Source organism: Hydra viridissima, unplaced genomic scaffold, assembly GCF_058129835.1.
Source record: "Hydra viridissima isolate aposymbiotic clone 2 unplaced genomic scaffold, HvirCarnegie_v1 scaffold_1, whole genome shotgun sequence".
Classification (NCBI taxonomy): Eukaryota; Metazoa; Cnidaria; class Hydrozoa; order Anthoathecata; family Hydridae; genus Hydra; species Hydra viridissima.
In genome coordinates this window covers 31538539-31562026 of record NW_028324300.1, presented here as the reverse complement: position 1 = coordinate 31562026, position 23488 = coordinate 31538539, and positions in this window count along the sequence as shown.

Here is a 23488-nt window from a genome sequence, read left to right as displayed (position 1 = left end):
AGCATTTCTGTGCATTTGTCGCAAAATTCGGTACTTACCGCTGAATTGGTTGATGCCCTTGGGCATTTTTTTGCTCAGCCTGACAGGATACAACAAAATATGGCCAAGGGATCCAAGAGGAGTCGGTGAAAGCCTCGAATTTGGCCACATTTGGCCCAAATTTCGACGTTTTGTATGGAAATTGAGCCAAAAACGGGGTTTTGTCGTTAAATCCGGTACTTGCAAGCCTCTCTGTTGATTGTCTTTGTCATTTTCGTGCTCAGCCTGACAGGATACAACAAAATAAGGCCAAGGGATCCAAGAGGAGTCGGTGAAAGCCTCGAATTTGGCCACATTTGGCCCAAATTTCGACTTTTTGTATGGAAATTGAGCCAAAAACGGGGTTTTGTCGCCAAATCCGGTACTTACCAGCCTCTCTGTTGATTGTCTTTGTCATTTTCGTGCTCAGCCTGATAGGTTACAACAGAAAATGTCCAAAGGCTCCGAGAAATCTCGGTGAAAGGCTCCAATTTGACGAAATAATCACAGAATTGACATTACAAGCAAATTCTAAGCATTTCTGTGCATTTGTCGCAAAATTCGGTACTTACCGCTGAATTGGTTGATGCCCTTGGGCATTTTTTTGCTCAGCCTGACAGGATACAACAAAATATGGCCAAGGGATCCAAGAGGAGTCGGTGAAAGCCTCGAATTTGGCCACATTTGGCCCAAATTTCGACGTTTTGTATGGAAATTGAGCCAAAAACGGGGTTTTGTCGTTAAATCCGGTACTTGCAAGCCTCTCTGTTGATTGTCTTTGTCATTTTCGTGCTCAGCCTGACAGGATACAACAAAATAAGGCCAAGGGATCCAAGAGGAGTCGGTGAAAGCCTCGAATTTGGCCACATTTGGCCCAAATTTCGACTTTTTGTATGGAAATTGAGCCAAAAACGGGGTTTTGTCGCCAAATCCGGTACTTACCAGCCTCTCTGTTGATTGTCTTTGTCATTTTCGTGCTCAGCCTGATAGGTTACAACAGAAAATGTCCAAAGGCTCCGAGAAATCTCGGTGAAAGGCTCCAATTTGACGAAATAATCACAGAATTGACATTACAAGCAAATTCTAAGCATTTCTGTGCATTTGTCGCAAAATTCGGTACTTACCGCTGAATTGGTTGATGCCCTTGGGCATTTTTTTGCTCAGCCTGACAGGATACAACAAAATATGGCCAAGGGATCCAAGAGGAGTCGGTGAAAGCCTCGAATTTGGCCACATTTGGCCCAAATTTCGACGTTTTGTATGGAAATTGAGCCAAAAACGGGGTTTTGTCGTTAAATCCGGTACTTGCAAGCCTCTCTGTTGATTGTCTTTGTCATTTTCGTGCTCAGCCTGACAGGATACAACAAAATAAGGCCAAGGGATCCAAGAGGAGTCGGTGAAAGCCTCGAATTTGGCCACATTTGGCCCAAATTTCGACTTTTTGTATGGAAATTGAGCCAAAAACGGGGTTTTGTCGCCAAATCCGGTACTTACCAGCCTCTCTGTTGATTGTCTTTGTCATTTTCGTGCTCAGCCTGATAGGTTACAACAGAAAATGTCCAAAGGCTCCGAGAAATCTCGGTGAAAGGCTCCAATTTGACGAAATAATCACAGAATTGACATTACAAGCAAATTCTAAGCATTTCTGTGCATTTGTCGCAAAATTCGGTACTTACCGCTGAATTGGTTGATGCCCTTGGGCATTTTTTTGCTCAGCCTGACAGGATACAACAAAATATGGCCAAGGGATCCAAGAGGAGTCGGTGAAAGCCTCGAATTTGGCCACATTTGGCCCAAATTTCGACGTTTTGTATGGAAATTGAGCCAAAAACGGGGTTTTGTCGTTAAATCCGGTACTTGCAAGCCTCTCTGTTGATTGTCTTTGTCATTTTCGTGCTCAGCCTGACAGGATACAACAAAATAAGGCCAAGGGATCCAAGAGGAGTCGGTGAAAGCCTCGAATTTGGCCACATTTGGCCCAAATTTCGACTTTTTGTATGGAAATTGAGCCAAAAACGGGGTTTTGTCGCCAAATCCGGTACTTACCAGCCTCTCTGTTGATTGTCTTTGTCATTTTCGTGCTCAGCCTGATAGGTTACAACAGAAAATGTCCAAAGGCTCCGAGAAATCTCGGTGAAAGGCTCCAATTTGACGAAATAATCACAGAATTGACATTACAAGCAAATTCTAAGCATTTCTGTGCATTTGTCGCAAAATTCGGTACTTACCGCTGAATTGGTTGATGCCCTTGGGCATTTTTTTGCTCAGCCTGACAGGATACAACAAAATATGGCCAAGGGATCCAAGAGGAGTCGGTGAAAGCCTCGAATTTGGCCACATTTGGCCCAAATTTCGACGTTTTGTATGGAAATTGAGCCAAAAACGGGGTTTTGTCGTTAAATCCGGTACTTGCAAGCCTCTCTGTTGATTGTCTTTGTCATTTTCGTGCTCAGCCTGACAGGATACAACAAAATAAGGCCAAGGGATCCAAGAGGAGTCGGTGAAAGCCTCGAATTTGGCCACATTTGGCCCAAATTTCGACTTTTTGTATGGAAATTGAGCCAAAAACGGGGTTTTGTCGCCAAATCCGGTACTTACCAGCCTCTCTGTTGATTGTCTTTGTCATTTTCGTGCTCAGCCTGATAGGTTACAACAGAAAATGTCCAAAGGCTCCGAGAAATCTCGGTGAAAGGCTCCAATTTGACGAAATAATCACAGAATTGACATTACAAGCAAATTCTAAGCATTTCTGTGCATTTGTCGCAAAATTCGGTACTTACCGCTGAATTGGTTGATGCCCTTGGGCATTTTTTTGCTCAGCCTGACAGGATACAACAAAATATGGCCAAGGGATCCAAGAGGAGTCGGTGAAAGCCTCGAATTTGGCCACATTTGGCCCAAATTTCGACGTTTTGTATGGAAATTGAGCCAAAAACGGGGTTTTGTCGTTAAATCCGGTACTTGCAAGCCTCTCTGTTGATTGTCTTTGTCATTTTCGTGCTCAGCCTGACAGGATACAACAAAATAAGGCCAAGGGATCCAAGAGGAGTCGGTGAAAGCCTCGAATTTGGCCACATTTGGCCCAAATTTCGACTTTTTGTATGGAAATTGAGCCAAAAACGGGGTTTTGTCGCCAAATCCGGTACTTACCAGCCTCTCTGTTGATTGTCTTTGTCATTTTCGTGCTCAGCCTGATAGGTTACAACAGAAAATGTCCAAAGGCTCCGAGAAATCTCGGTGAAAGGCTCCAATTTGACGAAATAATCACAGAATTGACATTACAAGCAAATTCTAAGCATTTCTGTGCATTTGTCGCAAAATTCGGTACTTACCGCTGAATTGGTTGATGCCCTTGGGCATTTTTTTGCTCAGCCTGACAGGATACAACAAAATATGGCCAAGGGATCCAAGAGGAGTCGGTGAAAGCCTCGAATTTGGCCACATTTGGCCCAAATTTCGACGTTTTGTATGGAAATTGAGCCAAAAACGGGGTTTTGTCGTTAAATCCGGTACTTGCAAGCCTCTCTGTTGATTGTCTTTGTCATTTTCGTGCTCAGCCTGACAGGATACAACAAAATAAGGCCAAGGGATCCAAGAGGAGTCGGTGAAAGCCTCGAATTTGGCCACATTTGGCCCAAATTTCGACTTTTTGTATGGAAATTGAGCCAAAAACGGGGTTTTGTCGCCAAATCCGGTACTTACCAGCCTCTCTGTTGATTGTCTTTGTCATTTTCGTGCTCAGCCTGATAGGTTACAACAGAAAATGTCCAAAGGCTCCGAGAAATCTCGGTGAAAGGCTCCAATTTGACGAAATAATCACAGAATTGACATTACAAGCAAATTCTAAGCATTTCTGTGCATTTGTCGCAAAATTCGGTACTTACCGCTGAATTGGTTGATGCCCTTGGGCATTTTTTTGCTCAGCCTGACAGGATACAACAAAATATGGCCAAGGGATCCAAGAGGAGTCGGTGAAAGCCTCGAATTTGGCCACATTTGGCCCAAATTTCGACGTTTTGTATGGAAATTGAGCCAAAAACGGGGTTTTGTCGTTAAATCCGGTACTTGCAAGCCTCTCTGTTGATTGTCTTTGTCATTTTCGTGCTCAGCCTGACAGGATACAACAAAATAAGGCCAAGGGATCCAAGAGGAGTCGGTGAAAGCCTCGAATTTGGCCACATTTGGCCCAAATTTCGACTTTTTGTATGGAAATTGAGCCAAAAACGGGGTTTTGTCGCCAAATCCGGTACTTACCAGCCTCTCTGTTGATTGTCTTTGTCATTTTCGTGCTCAGCCTGATAGGTTACAACAGAAAATGTCCAAAGGCTCCGAGAAATCTCGGTGAAAGGCTCCAATTTGACGAAATAATCACAGAATTGACATTACAAGCAAATTCTAAGCATTTCTGTGCATTTGTCGCAAAATTCGGTACTTACCGCTGAATTGGTTGATGCCCTTGAACATTTTTTTGCTCAGCCTGACAGGATACAACAAAATATGGCCAAGGGATCCAAGAGGAGTCGGTGAAAGCCTCGAATTTGGCCACATTTGGCCCAAATTTCGACGTTTTGTATGGAAATTGAGCCAAAAACGGGGTTTTGTCGTTAAATCCGGTACTTGCAAGCCTCTCTGTTGATTGTCTTTGTCATTTTCGTGCTCAGCCTGACAGGATACAACAAAATAAGGCCAAGGGATCCAAGAGGAGTCGGTGAAAGCCTCGAATTTGGCCACATTTGGCCCAAATTTCGACTTTTTGTATGGAAATTGAGCCAAAAACGGGGTTTTGTCGCCAAATCCGGTACTTACCAGCCTCTCTGTTGATTGTCTTTGTCATTTTCGTGCTCAGCCTGATAGGTTACAACAGAAAATGTCCAAAGGCTCCGAGAAATCTCGGTGAAAGGCTCCAATTTGACGAAATAATCACAGAATTGACATTACAAGCAAATTCTAAGCATTTCTGTGCATTTGTCGCAAAATTCGGTACTTACCGCTGAATTGGTTGATGCCCTTGGGCATTTTTTTGCTCAGCCTGACAGGATACAACAAAATATGGCCAAGGGATCCAAGAGGAGTCGGTGAAAGCCTCGAATTTGGCCACATTTGGCCCAAATTTCGACGTTTTGTATGGAAATTGAGCCAAAAACGGGGTTTTGTCGTTAAATCCGGTACTTGCAAGCCTCTCTGTTGATTGTCTTTGTCATTTTCGTGCTCAGCCTGACAGGATACAACAAAATAAGGCCAAGGGATCCAAGAGGAGTCGGTGAAAGCCTCGAATTTGGCCACATTTGGCCCAAATTTCGACTTTTTGTATGGAAATTGAGCCAAAAACGGGGTTTTGTCGCCAAATCCGGTACTTACCAGCCTCTCTGTTGATTGTCTTTGTCATTTTCGTGCTCAGCCTGATAGGTTACAACAGAAAATGTCCAAAGGCTCCGAGAAATCTCGGTGAAAGGCTCCAATTTGACGAAATAATCACAGAATTGACATTACAAGCAAATTCTAAGCATTTCTGTGCATTTGTCGCAAAATTCGGTACTTACCGCTGAATTGGTTGATGCCCTTGGGCATTTTTTTGCTCAGCCTGACAGGATACAACAAAATATGGCCAAGGGATCCAAGAGGAGTCGGTGAAAGCCTCGAATTTGGCCACATTTGGCCCAAATTTCGACGTTTTGTATGGAAATTGAGCCAAAAACGGGGTTTTGTCGTTAAATCCGGTACTTGCAAGCCTCTCTGTTGATTGTCTTTGTCATTTTCGTGCTCAGCCTGACAGGATACAACAAAATAAGGCCAAGGGATCCAAGAGGAGTCGGTGAAAGCCTCGAATTTGGCCACATTTGGCCCAAATTTCGACTTTTTGTATGGAAATTGAGCCAAAAACGGGGTTTTGTCGCCAAATCCGGTACTTACCAGCCTCTCTGTTGATTGTCTTTGTCATTTTCGTGCTCAGCCTGATAGGTTACAACAGAAAATGTCCAAAGGCTCCGAGAAATCTCGGTGAAAGGCTCCAATTTGACGAAATAATCACAGAATTGACATTACAAGCAAATTCTAAGCATTTCTGTGCATTTGTCGCAAAATTCGGTACTTACCGCTGAATTGGTTGATGCCCTTGGGCATTTTTTTGCTCAGCCTGACAGGATACAACAAAATATGGCCAAGGGATCCAAGAGGAGTCGGTGAAAGCCTCGAATTTGGCCACATTTGGCCCAAATTTCGACGTTTTGTATGGAAATTGAGCCAAAAACGGGGTTTTGTCGTTAAATCCGGTACTTGCAAGCCTCTCTGTTGATTGTCTTTGTCATTTTCGTGCTCAGCCTGACAGGATACAACAAAATAAGGCCAAGGGATCCAAGAGGAGTCGGTGAAAGCCTCGAATTTGGCCACATTTGGCCCAAATTTCGACTTTTTGTATGGAAATTGAGCCAAAAACGGGGTTTTGTCGCCAAATCCGGTACTTACCAGCCTCTCTGTTGATTGTCTTTGTCATTTTCGTGCTCAGCCTGATAGGTTACAACAGAAAATGTCCAAAGGCTCCGAGAAATCTCGGTGAAAGGCTCCAATTTGACGAAATAATCACAGAATTGACATTACAAGCAAATTCTAAGCATTTCTGTGCATTTGTCGCAAAATTCGGTACTTACCGCTGAATTGGTTGATGCCCTTGGGCATTTTTTTGCTCAGCCTGACAGGATACAACAAAATATGGCCAAGGGATCCAAGAGGAGTCGGTGAAAGCCTCGAATTTGGCCACATTTGGCCCAAATTTCGACGTTTTGTATGGAAATTGAGCCAAAAACGGGGTTTTGTCGTTAAATCCGGTACTTGCAAGCCTCTCTGTTGATTGTCTTTGTCATTTTCGTGCTCAGCCTGACAGGATACAACAAAATAAGGCCAAGGGATCCAAGAGGAGTCGGTGAAAGCCTCGAATTTGGCCACATTTGGCCCAAATTTCGACTTTTTGTATGGAAATTGAGCCAAAAACGGGGTTTTGTCGCCAAATCCGGTACTTACCAGCCTCTCTGTTGATTGTCTTTGTCATTTTCGTGCTCAGCCTGATAGGTTACAACAGAAAATGTCCAAAGGCTCCGAGAAATCTCGGTGAAAGGCTCCAATTTGACGAAATAATCACAGAATTGACATTACAAGCAAATTCTAAGCATTTCTGTGCATTTGTCGCAAAATTCGGTACTTACCGCTGAATTGGTTGATGCCCTTGGGCATTTTTTTGCTCAGCCTGACAGGATACAACAAAATATGGCCAAGGGATCCAAGAGGAGTCGGTGAAAGCCTCGAATTTGGCCACATTTGGCCCAAATTTCGACGTTTTGTATGGAAATTGAGCCAAAAACGGGGTTTTGTCGTTAAATCCGGTACTTGCAAGCCTCTCTGTTGATTGTCTTTGTCATTTTCGTGCTCAGCCTGACAGGATACAACAAAATAAGGCCAAGGGATCCAAGAGGAGTCGGTGAAAGCCTCGAATTTGGCCACATTTGGCCCAAATTTCGACTTTTTGTATGGAAATTGAGCCAAAAACGGGGTTTTGTCGCCAAATCCGGTACTTACCAGCCTCTCTGTTGATTGTCTTTGTCATTTTCGTGCTCAGCCTGATAGGTTACAACAGAAAATGTCCAAAGGCTCCGAGAAATCTCGGTGAAAGGCTCCAATTTGACGAAATAATCACAGAATTGACATTACAAGCAAATTCTAAGCATTTCTGTGCATTTGTCGCAAAATTCGGTACTTACCGCTGAATTGGTTGATGCCCTTGGGCATTTTTTTGCTCAGCCTGACAGGATACAACAAAATATGGCCAAGGGATCCAAGAGGAGTCGGTGAAAGCCTCGAATTTGGCCACATTTGGCCCAAATTTCGACTTTTTGTATGGAAATTGAGCCAAAAACGGGGTTTTGTCGCCAAATCCGGTACTTACCAGCCTCTCTGTTGATTGTCTTTGTCATTTTCGTGCTCAGCCTGATAGGTTACAACAGAAAATGTCCAAAGGCTCCGAGAAATCTCGGTGAAAGGCTCCAATTTGACGAAATAATCACAGAATTGACATTACAAGCAAATTCTAAGCATTTCTGTGCATTTGTCGCAAAATTCGGTACTTACCGCTGAATTGGTTGATGCCCTTGGGCATTTTTTTGCTCAGCCTGACAGGATACAACAAAATATGGCCAAGGGATCCAAGAGGAGTCGGTGAAAGCCTCGAATTTGGCCACATTTGGCCCAAATTTCGACGTTTTGTATGGAAATTGAGCCAAAAACGGGGTTTTGTCGTTAAATCCGGTACTTGCAAGCTTCTCTGTTGATTGTCTTTGTCATTTTCGTGCTCAGCCTGACAGGATACAACAAAATAAGGCCAAGGGATCCAAGAGGAGTCGGTGAAAGCCTCGAATTTGGCCACATTTGGCCCAAATTTCGACTTTTTGTATGGAAATTGAGCCAAAAACGGGGTTTTGTCGCCAAATCCGGTACTTACCAGCCTCTCTGTTGATTGTCTTTGTCATTTTCGTGCTCAGCCTGATAGGTTACAACAGAAAATGTCCAAAGGCTCCGAGAAATCTCGGTGAAAGGCTCCAATTTGACGAAATAATCACAGAATTGACATTACAAGCAAATTCTAAGCATTTCTGTGCATTTGTCGCAAAATTCGGTACTTACCACTGAATTGGTTGATGCCCTTGGGCATTTTTTTGCTCAGCCTGACAGGATACAACAAAATATGGCCAAGGGATCCAAGAGGAGTCGGTGAAAGCCTCGAATTTGGCCACATTTGGCCCAAATTTCGACGTTTTGTATGGAAATTGAGCCAAAAACGGGGTTTTGTCGTTAAATCCGGTACTTGCAAGCCTCTCTGTTGATTGTCTTTGTCATTTTCGTGCTCAGCCTGACAGGATACAACAAAATAAGGCCAAGGGATCCAAGAGGAGTCGGTGAAAGCCTCGAATTTGGCCACATTTGGCCCAAATTTCGACTTTTTGTATGGAAATTGAGCCAAAAACGGGGTTTTGTCGCCAAATCCGGTACTTACCAGCCTCTCTGTTGATTGTCTTTGTCATTTTCGTGCTCAGCCTGATAGGTTACAACAGAAAATGTCCAAAGGCTCCGAGAAATCTCGGTGAAAGGCTCCAATTTGACGAAATAATCACAGAATTGACATTACAAGCAAATTCTAAGCATTTCTGTGCATTTGTCGCAAAATTCGGTACTTACCGCTGAATTGGTTGATGCCCTTGGGCATTTTTTTGCTCAGCCTGACAGGATACAACAAAATATGGCCAAGGGATCCAAGAGGAGTCGGTGAAAGCCTCGAATTTGGCCACATTTGGCCCAAATTTCGACTTTTTGTATGGAAATTGAGCCAAAAACGGGGTTTTGTCGCCAAATCCGGTACTTACCAGCCTCTCTGTTGATTGTCTTTGTCATTTTCGTGCTCAGCCTGACAGGATACAACAAAATAAGGCCAAGGGATCCAAGAGGAGTCGGTGAAAGCCTCGAATTTGGCCACATTTGGCCCAAATTTCGACTTTTTGTATGGAAATTGAGCCAAAAACGGGGTTTTGTCGCCAAATCCGGTACTTACCAGCCTCTCTGTTGATTGTCTTTGTCATTTTCGTGCTCAGCCTGATAGGTTACAACAGAAAATGTCCAAAGGCTCCGAGAAATCTCGGTGAAAGGCTCCAATTTGACGAAATAATCACAGAATTGACATTACAAGCAAATTCTAAGCATTTCTGTGCATTTGTCGCAAAATTCGGTACTTACCACTGAATTGGTTGATGCCCTTGGGCATTTTTTTGCTCAGCCTGACAGGATACAACAAAATATGGCCAAGGGATCCAAGAGGAGTCGGTGAAAGCCTCGAATTTGGCCACATTTGGCCCAAATTTCGACGTTTTGTATGGAAATTGAGCCAAAAACGGGGTTTTGTCGTTAAATCCGGTACTTGCAAGCCTCTCTGTTGATTGTCTTTGTCATTTTCGTGCTCAGCCTGACAGGATACAACAAAATAAGGCCAAGGGATCCAAGAGGAGTCGGTGAAAGCCTCGAATTTGGCCACATTTGGCCCAAATTTCGACTTTTTGTATGGAAATTGAGCCAAAAACGGGGTTTTGTCGCCAAATCCGGTACTTACCAGCCTCTCTGTTGATTGTCTTTGTCATTTTCGTGCTCAGCCTGATAGGTTACAACAGAAAATGTCCAAAGGCTCCGAGAAATCTCGGTGAAAGGCTCCAATTTGACGAAATAATCACAGAATTGACATTACAAGCAAATTCTAAGCATTTCTGTGCATTTGTCGCAAAATTCGGTACTTACCGCTGAATTGGTTGATGCCCTTGGGCATTTTTTTGCTCAGCCTGACAGGATACAACAAAATATGGCCAAGGGATCCAAGAGGAGTCGGTGAAAGCCTCGAATTTGGCCACATTTGGCCCAAATTTCGACGTTTTGTATGGAAATTGAGCCAAAAACGGGGTTTTGTCGTTAAATCCGGTACTTGCAAGCCTCTCTGTTGATTGTCTTTGTCATTTTCGTGCTCAGCCTGACAGGATACAACAAAATAAGGCCAAGGGATCCAAGAGGAGTCGGTGAAAGCCTCGAATTTGGCCACATTTGGCCCAAATTTCGACTTTTTGTATGGAAATTGAGCCAAAAACGGGGTTTTGTCGCCAAATCCGGTACTTACCAGCCTCTCTGTTGATTGTCTTTGTCATTTTCGTGCTCAGCCTGATAGGTTACAACAGAAAATGTCCAAAGGCTCCGAGAAATCTCGGTGAAAGGCTCCAATTTGACGAAATAATCACAGAATTGACATTACAAGCAAATTCTAAGCATTTCTGTGCATTTGTCGCAAAATTCGGTACTTACCGCTGAATTGGTTGATGCCCTTGGGCATTTTTTTGCTCAGCCTGACAGGATACAACAAAATATGGCCAAGGGATCCAAGAGGAGTCGGTGAAAGCCTCGAATTTGGCCACATTTGGCCCAAATTTCGACGTTTTGTATGGAAATTGAGCCAAAAACGGGGTTTTGTCGTTAAATCCGGTACTTGCAAGCCTCTCTGTTGATTGTCTTTGTCATTTTCGTGCTCAGCCTGACAGGATACAACAAAATAAGGCCAAGGGATCCAAGAGGAGTCGGTGAAAGCCTCGAATTTGGCCACATTTGGCCCAAATTTCGACTTTTTGTATGGAAATTGAGCCAAAAACGGGGTTTTGTCGCCAAATCCGGTACTTACCAGCCTCTCTGTTGATTGTCTTTGTCATTTTCGTGCTCAGCCTGATAGGTTACAACAGAAAATGTCCAAAGGCTCCGAGAAATCTCGGTGAAAGGCTCCAATTTGACGAAATAATCACAGAATTGACATTACAAGCAAATTCTAAGCATTTCTGTGCATTTGTCGCAAAATTCGGTACTTACCGCTGAATTGGTTGATGCCCTTGGGCATTTTTTTGCTCAGCCTGACAGGATACAACAAAATATGGCCAAGGGATCCAAGAGGAGTCGGTGAAAGCCTCGAATTTGGCCACATTTGGCCCAAATTTCGACGTTTTGTATGGAAATTGAGCCAAAAACGGGGTTTTGTCGTTAAATCCGGTACTTGCAAGCCTCTCTGTTGATTGTCTTTGTCATTTTCGTGCTCAGCCTGACAGGATACAACAAAATAAGGCCAAGGGATCCAAGAGGAGTCGGTGAAAGCCTCGAATTTGGCCACATTTGGCCCAAATTTCGACTTTTTGTATGGAAATTGAGCCAAAAACGGGGTTTTGTCGCCAAATCCGGTACTTACCAGCCTCTCTGTTGATTGTCTTTGTCATTTTCGTGCTCAGCCTGATAGGTTACAACAGAAAATGTCCAAAGGCTCCGAGAAATCTCGGTGAAAGGCTCCAATTTGACGAAATAATCACAGAATTGACATTACAAGCAAATTCTAAGCATTTCTGTGCATTTGTCGCAAAATTCGGTACTTACCACTGAATTGGTTGATGCCCTTGGGCATTTTTTTGCTCAGCCTGACAGGATACAACAAAATATGGCCAAGGGATCCGAGAGGAGTCGGTGAAAGCCTCGAATTTGGCCACATTTGGCCCAAATTTCGACGTTTTGTATGGAAATTGAGCCAAAAACGGGGTTTTGTCGTTAAATCCGGTACTTGCAAGCCTCTCTGTTGATTGTCTTTGTCATTTTCGTGCTCAGCCTGACAGGATACAACAAAATAAGGCCAAGGGATCCAAGAGGAGTCGGTGAAAGCCTCGAATTTGGCCACATTTGGCCCAAATTTCGACTTTTTGTATGGAAATTGAGCCAAAAACGGGGTTTTGTCGCCAAATCCGGTACTTACCAGCCTCTCTGTTGATTGTCTTTGTCATTTTCGTGCTCAGCCTGATAGGTTACAACAGAAAATGTCCAAAGGCTCCGAGAAATCTCGGTGAAAGGCTCCAATTTGACGAAATAATCACAGAATTGACATTACAAGCAAATTCTAAGCATTTCTGTGCATTTGTCGCAAAATTCGGTACTTACCGCTGAATTGGTTGATGCCCTTGGGCATTTTTTTGCTCAGCCTGACAGGATACAACAAAATATGGCCAAGGGATCCAAGAGGAGTCGGTGAAAGCCTCGAATTTGGCCACATTTGGCCCAAATTTCGACGTTTTGTATGGAAATTGAGCCAAAAACGGGGTTTTGTCGTTAAATCCGGTACTTGCAAGCCTCTCTGTTGATTGTCTTTGTCATTTTCGTGCTCAGCCTGACAGGATACAACAAAATAAGGCCAAGGGATCCAAGAGGAGTCGGTGAAAGCCTCGAATTTGGCCACATTTGGCCCAAATTTCGACTTTTTGTATGGAAATTGAGCCAAAAACGGGGTTTTGTCGCCAAATCCGGTACTTACCAGCCTCTCTGTTGATTGTCTTTGTCATTTTCGTGCTCAGCCTGATAGGTTACAACAGAAAATGTCCAAAGGCTCCGAGAAATCTCGGTGAAAGGCTCCAATTTGACGAAATAATCACAGAATTGACATTACAAGCAAATTCTAAGCATTTCTGTGCATTTGTCGCAAAATTCGGTACTTACCGCTGAATTGGTTGATGCCCTTGGGCATTTTTTTGCTCAGCCTGACAGGATACAACAAAATATGGCCAAGGGATCCAAGAGGAGTCGGTGAAAGCCTCGAATTTGGCCACATTTGGCCCAAATTTCGACGTTTTGTATGGAAATTGAGCCAAAAACGGGGTTTTGTCGTTAAATCCGGTACTTGCAAGCCTCTCTGTTGATTGTCTTTGTCATTTTCGTGCTCAGCCTGACAGGATACAACAAAATAAGGCCAAGGGATCCAAGAGGAGTCGGTGAAAGCCTCGAATTTGGCCACATTTGGCCCAAATTTCGACTTTTTGTATGGAAATTGAGCCAAAAACGGGGTTTTGTCGCCAAATCCGGTACTTACCAGCCTCTCTGTTGATTGTCTTTGTCATTTTCGTGCTCAGCCTGATAGGTTACAACAGAAAATGTCCAAAGGCTCCGAGAAATCTCGGTGAAAGGCTCCAATTTGACGAAATAATCACAGAATTGACATTACAAGCAAATTCTAAGCATTTCTGTGCATTTGTCGCAAAATTCGGTACTTACCGCTGAATTGGTTGATGCCCTTGGGCATTTTTTTGCTCAGCCTGACAGGATACAACAAAATATGGCCAAGGGATCCAAGAGGAGTCGGTGAAAGCCTCGAATTTGGCCACATTTGGCCCAAATTTCGACGTTTTGTATGGAAATTGAGCCAAAAACGGGGTTTTGTCGTTAAATCCGGTACTTGCAAGCCTCTCTGTTGATTGTCTTTGTCATTTTCGTGCTCAGCCTGACAGGATACAACAAAATAAGGCCAAGGGATCCAAGAGGAGTCGGTGAAAGCCTCGAATTTGGCCACATTTGGCCCAAATTTCGACTTTTTGTATGGAAATTGAGCCAAAAACGGGGTTTTGTCGCCAAATCCGGTACTTACCAGCCTCTCTGTTGATTGTCTTTGTCATTTTCGTGCTCAGCCTGATAGGTTACAACAGAAAATGTCCAAAGGCTCCGAGAAATCTCGGTGAAAGGCTCCAATTTGACGAAATAATCACAGAATTGACATTACAAGCAAATTCTAAGCATTTCTGTGCATTTGTCGCAAAATTCGGTACTTACCGCTGAATTGGTTGATGCCCTTGGGCATTTTTTTGCTCAGCCTGACAGGATACAACAAAATATGGCCAAGGGATCCAAGAGGAGTCGGTGAAAGCCTCGAATTTGGCCACATTTGGCCCAAATTTCGACGTTTTGTATGGAAATTGAGCCAAAAACGGGGTTTTGTCGTTAAATCCGGTACTTGCAAGCCTCTCTGTTGATTGTCTTTGTCATTTTCGTGCTCAGCCTGACAGGATACAACAAAATAAGGCCAAGGGATCCAAGAGGAGTCGGTGAAAGCCTCGAATTTGGCCACATTTGGCCCAAATTTCGACTTTTTGTATGGAAATTGAGCCAAAAACGGGGTTTTGTCGCCAAATCCGGTACTTACCAGCCTCTCTGTTGATTGTCTTTGTCATTTTCGTGCTCAGCCTGATAGGTTACAACAGAAAATGTCCAAAGGCTCCGAGAAATCTCGGTGAAAGGCTCCAATTTGACGAAATAATCACAGAATTGACATTACAAGCAAATTCTAAGCATTTCTGTGCATTTGTCGCAAAATTCGGTACTTACCGCTGAATTGGTTGATGCCCTTGGGCATTTTTTTGCTCAGCCTGACAGGATACAACAAAATATGGCCAAGGGATCCAAGAGGAGTCGGTGAAAGCCTCGAATTTGGCCACATTTGGCCCAAATTTCGACGTTTTGTATGGAAATTGAGCCAAAAACGGGGTTTTGTCGTTAAATCCGGTACTTGCAAGCCTCTCTGTTGATTGTCTTTGTCATTTTCGTGCTCAGCCTGACAGGATACAACAAAATAAGGCCAAGGGATCCAAGAGGAGTCGGTGAAAGCCTCGAATTTGGCCACATTTGGCCCAAATTTCGACTTTTTGTATGGAAATTGAGCCAAAAACGGGGTTTTGTCGCCAAATCCGGTACTTACCAGCCTCTCTGTTGATTGTCTTTGTCATTTTCGTGCTCAGCCTGATAGGTTACAACAGAAAATGTCCAAAGGCTCCGAGAAATCTCGGTGAAAGGCTCCAATTTGACGAAATAATCACAGAATTGACATTACAAGCAAATTCTAAGCATTTCTGTGCATTTGTCGCAAAATTCGGTACTTACCGCTGAATTGGTTGATGCCCTTGGGCATTTTTTTGCTCAGCCTGACAGGATACAACAAAATATGGCCAAGGGATCCAAGAGGAGTCGGTGAAAGCCTCGAATTTGGCCACATTTGGCCCAAATTTCGACTTTTTGTATGGAAATTGAGCCAAAAACGGGGTTTTGTCGCCAAATCCGGTACTTACCAGCCTCTCTGTTGATTGTCTTTGTCATTTTCGTGCTCAGCCTGATAGGTTACAACAGAAAATGTCCAAAGGCTCCGAGAAATCTCGGTGAAAGGCTCCAATTTGACGAAATAATCACAGAATTGACATTACAAGCAAATTCTAAGCATTTCTGTGCATTTGTCGCAAAATTCGGTACTTACCGCTGAATTGGTTGATGCCCTTGGGCATTTTTTTGCTCAGCCTGACAGGATACAACAAAATATGGCCAAGGGATCCAAGAGGAGTCGGTGAAAGCCTCGAATTTGGCCACATTTGGCCCAAATTTCGACGTTTTGTATGGAAATTGAGCCAAAAACGGGGTTTTGTCGTTAAATCCGGTACTTGCAAGCTTCTCTGTTGATTGTCTTTGTCATTTTCGTGCTCAGCCTGACAGGATACAACAAAATAAGGCCAAGGGATCCAAGAGGAGTCGGTGAAAGCCTCGAATTTGGCCACATTTGGCCCAAATTTCGACTTTTTGTATGGAAATTGAGCCAAAAACGGGGTTTTGTCGCCAAATCCGGTACTTACCAGCCTCTCTGTTGATTGTCTTTGTCATTTTCGTGCTCAGCCTGATAGGTTACAACAGAAAATGTCCAAAGGCTCCGAGAAATCTCGGTGAAAGGCTCCAATTTGACGAAATAATCACAGAATTGACATTACAAGCAAATTCTAAGCATTTCTGTGCATTTGTCGCAAAATTCGGTACTTACCACTGAATTGGTTGATGCCCTTGGGCATTTTTTTGCTCAGCCTGACAGGATACAACAAAATATGGCCAAGGGATCCAAGAGGAGTCGGTGAAAGCCTCGAATTTGGCCACATTTGGCCCAAATTTCGACGTTTTGTATGGAAATTGAGCCAAAAACGGGGTTTTGTCGTTAAATCCGGTACTTGCAAGCCTCTCTGTTGATTGTCTTTGTCATTTTCGTGCTCAGCCTGACAGGATACAACAAAATAAGGCCAAGGGATCCAAGAGGAGTCGGTGAAAGCCTCGAATTTGGCCACATTTGGCCCAAATTTCGACTTTTTGTATGGAAATTGAGCCAAAAACGGGGTTTTGTCGCCAAATCCGGTACTTACCAGCCTCTCTGTTGATTGTCTTTGTCATTTTCGTGCTCAGCCTGATAGGTTACAACAGAAAATGTCCAAAGGCTCCGAGAAATCTCGGTGAAAGGCTCCAATTTGACGAAATAATCACAGAATTGACATTACAAGCAAATTCTAAGCATTTCTGTGCATTTGTCGCAAAATTCGGTACTTACCGCTGAATTGGTTGATGCCCTTGGGCATTTTTTTGCTCAGCCTGACAGGATACAACAAAATATGGCCAAGGGATCCAAGAGGAGTCGGTGAAAGCCTCGAATTTGGCCACATTTGGCCCAAATTTCGACTTTTTGTATGGAAATTGAGCCAAAAACGGGGTTTTGTCGCCAAATCCGGTACTTACCAGCCTCTCTGTTGATTGTCTTTGTCATTTTCGTGCTCAGCCTGACAGGATACAACAAAATAAGGCCAAGGGATCCAAGAGGAGTCGGTGAAAGCCTCGAATTTGGCCACATTTGGCCCAAATTTCGACTTTTTGTATGGAAATTGAGCCAAAAACGGGGTTTTGTCGCCAAATCCGGTACTTACCAGCCTCTCTGTTGATTGTCTTTGTCATTTTCGTGCTCAGCCTGATAGGTTACAACAGAAAATGTCCAAAGGCTCCGAGAAATCTCGGTGAAAGGCTCCAATTTGACGAAATAATCACAGAATTGACATTACAAGCAAATTCTAAGCATTTCTGTGCATTTGTCGCAAAATTCGGTACTTACCACTGAATTGGTTGATGCCCTTGGGCATTTTTTTGCTCAGCCTGACAGGATACAACAAAATATGGCCAAGGGATCCAAGAGGAGTCGGTGAAAGCCTCGAATTTGGCCACATTTGGCCCAAATTTCGACGTTTTGTATGGAAATTGAGCCAAAAACGGGGTTTTGTCGTTAAATCCGGTACTTGCAAGCCTCTCTGTTGATTGTCTTTGTCATTTTCGTGCTCAGCCTGACAGGATACAACAAAATAAGGCCAAGGGATCCAAGAGGAGTCGGTGAAAGCCTCGAATTTGGCCACATTTGGCCCAAATTTCGACTTTTTGTATGGAAATTGAGCCAAAAACGGGGTTTTGTCGCCAAATCCGGTACTTACCAGCCTCTCTGTTGATTGTCTTTGTCATTTTCGTGCTCAGCCTGATAGGTTACAACAGAAAATGTCCAAAGGCTCCGAGAAATCTCGGTGAAAGGCTCCAATTTGACGAAATAATCACAGAATTGACATTACAAGCAAATTCTAAGCATTTCTGTGCATTTGTCGCAAAATTCGGTACTTACCGCTGAATTGGTTGATGCCCTTGGGCATTTTTTTGCTCAGCCTGACAGGATACAACAAAATATGGCCAAGGGATCCAAGAGGAGTCGGTGAAAGCCTCGAATTTGGCCACATTTGGCCCAAATTTCGACGTTTTGTATGGAAATTGAGCCAAAAACGGGGTTTTGTCGTTAAATCCGGTACTTGCAAGCCTCTCTGTTGATTGTCTTTGTCATTTTCGTGCTCAGCCTGACAGGATACAACAAAATAAGGCCAAGGGATCCAAGAGGAGTCGGTGAAAGCCTCGAATTTGGCCACATTTGGCCCAAATTTCGACTTTTTGTATGGAAATTGAGCCAAAAACGGGGTTTTGTCGCCAAATCCGGTACTTACCAGCCTCTCTGTTGATTGTCTTTGTCATTTTCGTGCTCAGCCTGATAGGTTACAACAGAAAATGTCCAAAGGCTCCGAGAAATCTCGGTGAAAGGCTCCAATTTGACGAAATAATCACAGAATTGACATTACAAGCAAATTCTAAGCATTTCTGTGCATTTGTCGCAAAATTCGGTACTTACCGCTGAATTGGTTGATGCCCTTGGGCATTTTTTTGCTCAGCCTGACAGGATACAACAAAATATGGCCAAGGGATCCAAGAGGAGTCGGTGAAAGCCTCGAATTTGGCCACATTTGGCCCAAATTTCGACGTTTTGTATGGAAATTGAGCCAAAAACGGGGTTTTGTCGTTAAATCCGGTACTTGCAAGCCTCTCTGTTGATTGTCTTTGTCATTTTCGTGCTCAGCCTGACAGGATACAACAAAATAAGGCCAAGGGATCCAAGAGGAGTCGGTGAAAGCCTCGAATTTGGCCACATTTGGCCCAAATTTCGACTTTTTGTATGGAAATTGAGCCAAAAACGGGGTTTTGTCGCCAAATCCGGTACTTACCAGCCTCTCTGTTGATTGTCTTTGTCATTTTCGTGCTCAGCCTGATAGGTTACAACAGAAAATGTCCAAAGGCTCCGAGAAATCTCGGTGAAAGGCTCCAATTTGACGAAATAATCACAGAATTGACATTACAAGCAAATTCTAAGCATTTCTGTGCATTTGTCGCAAAATTCGGTACTTACCGCTGAATTGGTTGATGCCCTTGGGCATTTTTTTGCTCAGCCTGACAGGATACAACAAAATATGGCCAAGGGATCCAAGAGGAGTCGGTGAAAGCCTCGAATTTGGCCACATTTGGCCCAAATTTCGACGTTTTGTATGGAAATTGAGCCAAAAACGGGGTTTTGTCGTTAAATCCGGTACTTGCAAGCCTCTCTGTTGATTGTCTTTGTCATTTTCGTGCTCAGCCTGACAGGATACAACAAAATAAGGCCAAGGGATCCAAGAGGAGTCGGTGAAAGCCTCGAATTTGGCCACATTTGGCCCAAATTTCGACTTTTTGTATGGAAATTGAGCCAAAAACGGGGTTTTGTCGCCAAATCCGGTACTTACCAGCCTCTCTGTTGATTGTCTTTGTCATTTTCGTGCTCAGCCTGATAGGTTACAACAGAAAATGTCCAAAGGCTCCGAGAAATCTCGGTGAAAGGCTCCAATTTGACGAAATAATCACAGAATTGACATTACAAGCAAATTCTAAGCATTTCTGTGCATTTGTCGCAAAATTCGGTACTTACCACTGAATTGGTTGATGCCCTTGGGCATTTTTTTGCTCAGCCTGACAGGATACAACAAAATATGGCCAAGGGATCCGAGAGGAGTCGGTGAAAGCCTCGAATTTGGCCACATTTGGCCCAAATTTCGACGTTTTGTATGGAAATTGAGCCAAAAACGGGGTTTTGTCGTTAAATCCGGTACTTGCAAGCCTCTCTGTTGATTGTCTTTGTCATTTTCGTGCTCAGCCTGACAGGATACAACAAAATAAGGCCAAGGGATCCAAGAGGAGTCGGTGAAAGCCTCGAATTTGGCCACATTTGGCCCAAATTTCGACTTTTTGTATGGAAATTGAGCCAAAAACGGGGTTTTGTCGCCAAATCCGGTACTTACCAGCCTCTCTGTTGATTGTCTTTGTCATTTTCGTGCTCAGCCTGATAGGTTACAACAGAAAATGTCCAAAGGCTCCGAGAAATCTCGGTGAAAGGCTCCAATTTGACGAAATAATCACAGAATTGACATTACAAGCAAATTCTAAGCATTTCTGTGCATTTGTCGCAAAATTCGGTACTTACCGCTGAATTGGTTGATGCCCTTGGGCATTTTTTTGCTCAGCCTGACAGGATACAACAAAATATGGCCAAGGGATCCAAGAGGAGTCGGTGAAAGCCTCGAATTTGGCCACATTTGGCCCAAATTTCGACGTTTTGTATGGAAATTGAGCCAAAAACGGGGTTTTGTCGTTAAATCCGGTACTTGCAAGCCTCTCTGTTGATTGTCTTTGTCATTTTCGTGCTCAGCCTGACAGGATACAACAAAATAAGGCCAAGGGATCCAAGAGGAGTCGGTGAAAGCCTCGAATTTGGCCACATTTGGCCCAAATTTCGACTTTTTGTATGGAAATTGAGCCAAAAACGGGGTTTTGTCGCCAAATCCGGTACTTACCAGCCTCTCTGTTGATTGTCTTTGTCATTTTCGTGCTCAGCCTGATAGGTTACAACAGAAAATGTCCAAAGGCTCCGAGAAATCTCGGTGAAAGGCTCCAATTTGACGAAATAATCACAGAATTGACATTACAAGCAAATTCTAAGCATTTCTGTGCATTTGTCGCAAAATTCGGTACTTACCGCTGAATTGGTTGATGCCCTTGGGCATTTTTTTGCTCAGCCTGACAGGATACAACAAAATATGGCCAAGGGATCCAAGAGGAGTCGGTGAAAGCCTCGAATTTGGCCACATTTGGCCCAAATTTCGACGTTTTGTATGGAAATTGAGCCAAAAACGGGGTTTTGTCGTTAAATCCGGTACTTGCAAGCCTCTCTGTTGATTGTCTTTGTCATTTTCGTGCTCAGCCTGACAGGATACAACAAAATAAGGCCAAGGGATCCAAGAGGAGTCGGTGAAAGCCTCGAATTTGGCCACATTTGGCCCAAATTTCGACTTTTTGTATGGAAATTGAGCCAAAAACGGGGTTTTGTCGCCAAATCCGGTACTTACCAGCCTCTCTGTTGATTGTCTTTGTCATTTTCGTGCTCAGCCTGATAGGTTACAACAGAAAATGTCCAAAGGCTCCGAGAAATCTCGGTGAAAGGCTCCAATTTGACGAAATAATCACAGAATTGACATTACAAGCAAATTCTAAGCATTTCTGTGCATTTGTCGCAAAATTCGGTACTTACCGCTGAATTGGTTGATGCCCTTGGGCATTTTTTTGCTCAGCCTGACAGGATACAACAAAATATGGCCAAGGGATCCAAGAGGAGTCGGTGAAAGCCTCGAATTTGGCCACATTTGGCCCAAATTTCGACTTTTTGTATGGAAATTGAGCCAAAAACGGGGTTTTGTCGCCAAATCCGGTACTTACCAGCCTCTCTGTTGATTGTCTTTGTCATTTTCGTGCTCAGCCTGATAGGTTACAACAGAAAATGTCCAAAGGCTCCGAGAAATCTCGGTGAAAGGCTCCAATTTGACGAAATAATCACAGAATTGACATTACAAGCAAATTCTAAGCATTTCTGTGCATTTGTCGCAAAATTCGGTACTTACCGCTGAATTGGTTGATGCCCTTGGGCATTTTTTTGCTCAGCCTGACAGGATACAACAAAATATGGCCAAGGGATCCAAGAGGAGTCGGTGAAAGCCTCGAATTTGGCCACATTTGGCCCAAATTTCGACGTTTTGTATGGAAATTGAGCCAAAAACGGGGTTTTGTCGTTAAATCCGGTACTTGCAAGCTTCTCTGTTGATTGTCTTTGTCATTTTCGTGCTCAGCCTGACAGGATACAACAAAATAAGGCCAAGGGATCCAAGAGGAGTCGGTGAAAGCCTCGAATTTGGCCACATTTGGCCCAAATTTCGACTTTTTGTATGGAAATTGAGCCAAAAACGGGGTTTTGTCGCCAAATCCGGTACTTACCAGCCTCTCTGTTGATTGTCTTTGTCATTTTCGTGCTCAGCCTGATAGGTTACAACAGAAAATGTCCAAAGGCTCCGAGAAATCTCGGTGAAAGGCTCCAATTTGACGAAATAATCACAGAATTGACATTACAAGCAAATTCTAAGCATTTCTGTGCATTTGTCGCAAAATTCGGTACTTACCACTGAATTGGTTGATGCCCTTGGGCATTTTTTTGCTCAGCCTGACAGGATACAACAAAATATGGCCAAGGGATCCAAGAGGAGTCGGTGAAAGCCTCGAATTTGGCCACATTTGGCCCAAATTTCGACGTTTTGTATGGAAATTGAGCCAAAAACGGGGTTTTGTCGTTAAATCCGGTACTTGCAAGCCTCTCTGTTGATTGTCTTTGTCATTTTCGTGCTCAGCCTGACAGGATACAACAAAATAAGGCCAAGGGATCCAAGAGGAGTCGGTGAAAGCCTCGAATTTGGCCACATTTGGCCCAAATTTCGACTTTTTGTATGGAAATTGAGCCAAAAACGGGGTTTTGTCGCCAAATCCGGTACTTACCAGCCTCTCTGTTGATTGTCTTTGTCATTTTCGTGCTCAGCCTGATAGGTTACAACAGAAAATGTCCAAAGGCTCCGAGAAATCTCGGTGAAAGGCTCCAATTTGACGAAATAATCACAGAATTGACATTACAAGCAAATTCTAAGCATTTCTGTGCATTTGTCGCAAAATTCGGTACTTACCGCTGAATTGGTTGATGCCCTTGGGCATTTTTTTGCTCAGCCTGACAGGATACAACAAAATATGGCCAAGGGATCCAAGAGGAGTCGGTGAAAGCCTCGAATTTGGCCACATTTGGCCCAAATTTCGACTTTTTGTATGGAAATTGAGCCAAAAACGGGGTTTTGTCGCCAAATCCGGTACTTACCAGCCTCTCTGTTGATTGTCTTTGTCATTTTCGTGCTCAGCCTGACAGGATACAACAAAATAAGGCCAAGGGATCCAAGAGGAGTCGGTGAAAGCCTCGAATTTGGCCACATTTGGCCCAAATTTCGACTTTTTGTATGGAAATTGAGCCAAAAACGGGGTTTTGTCGCCAAATCCGGTACTTACCAGCCTCTCTGTTGATTGTCTTTGTCATTTTCGTGCTCAGCCTGATAGGTTACAACAGAAAATGTCCAAAGGCTCCGAGAAATCTCGGTGAAAGGCTCCAATTTGACGAAATAATCACAGAATTGACATTACAAGCAAATTCTAAGCATTTCTGTGCATTTGTCGCAAAATTCGGTACTTACCACTGAATTGGTTGATGCCCTTGGGCATTTTTTTGCTCAGCCTGACAGGATACAACAAAATATGGCCAAGGGATCCAAGAGGAGTCGGTGAAAGCCTCGAATTTGGCCACATTTGGCCCAAATTTCGACGTTTTGTATGGAAATTGAGCCAAAAACGGGGTTTTGTCGTTAAATCCGGTACTTGCAAGCCTCTCTGTTGATTGTCTTTGTCATTTTCGTGCTCAGCCTGACAGGATACAACAAAATAAGGCCAAGGGATCCAAGAGGAG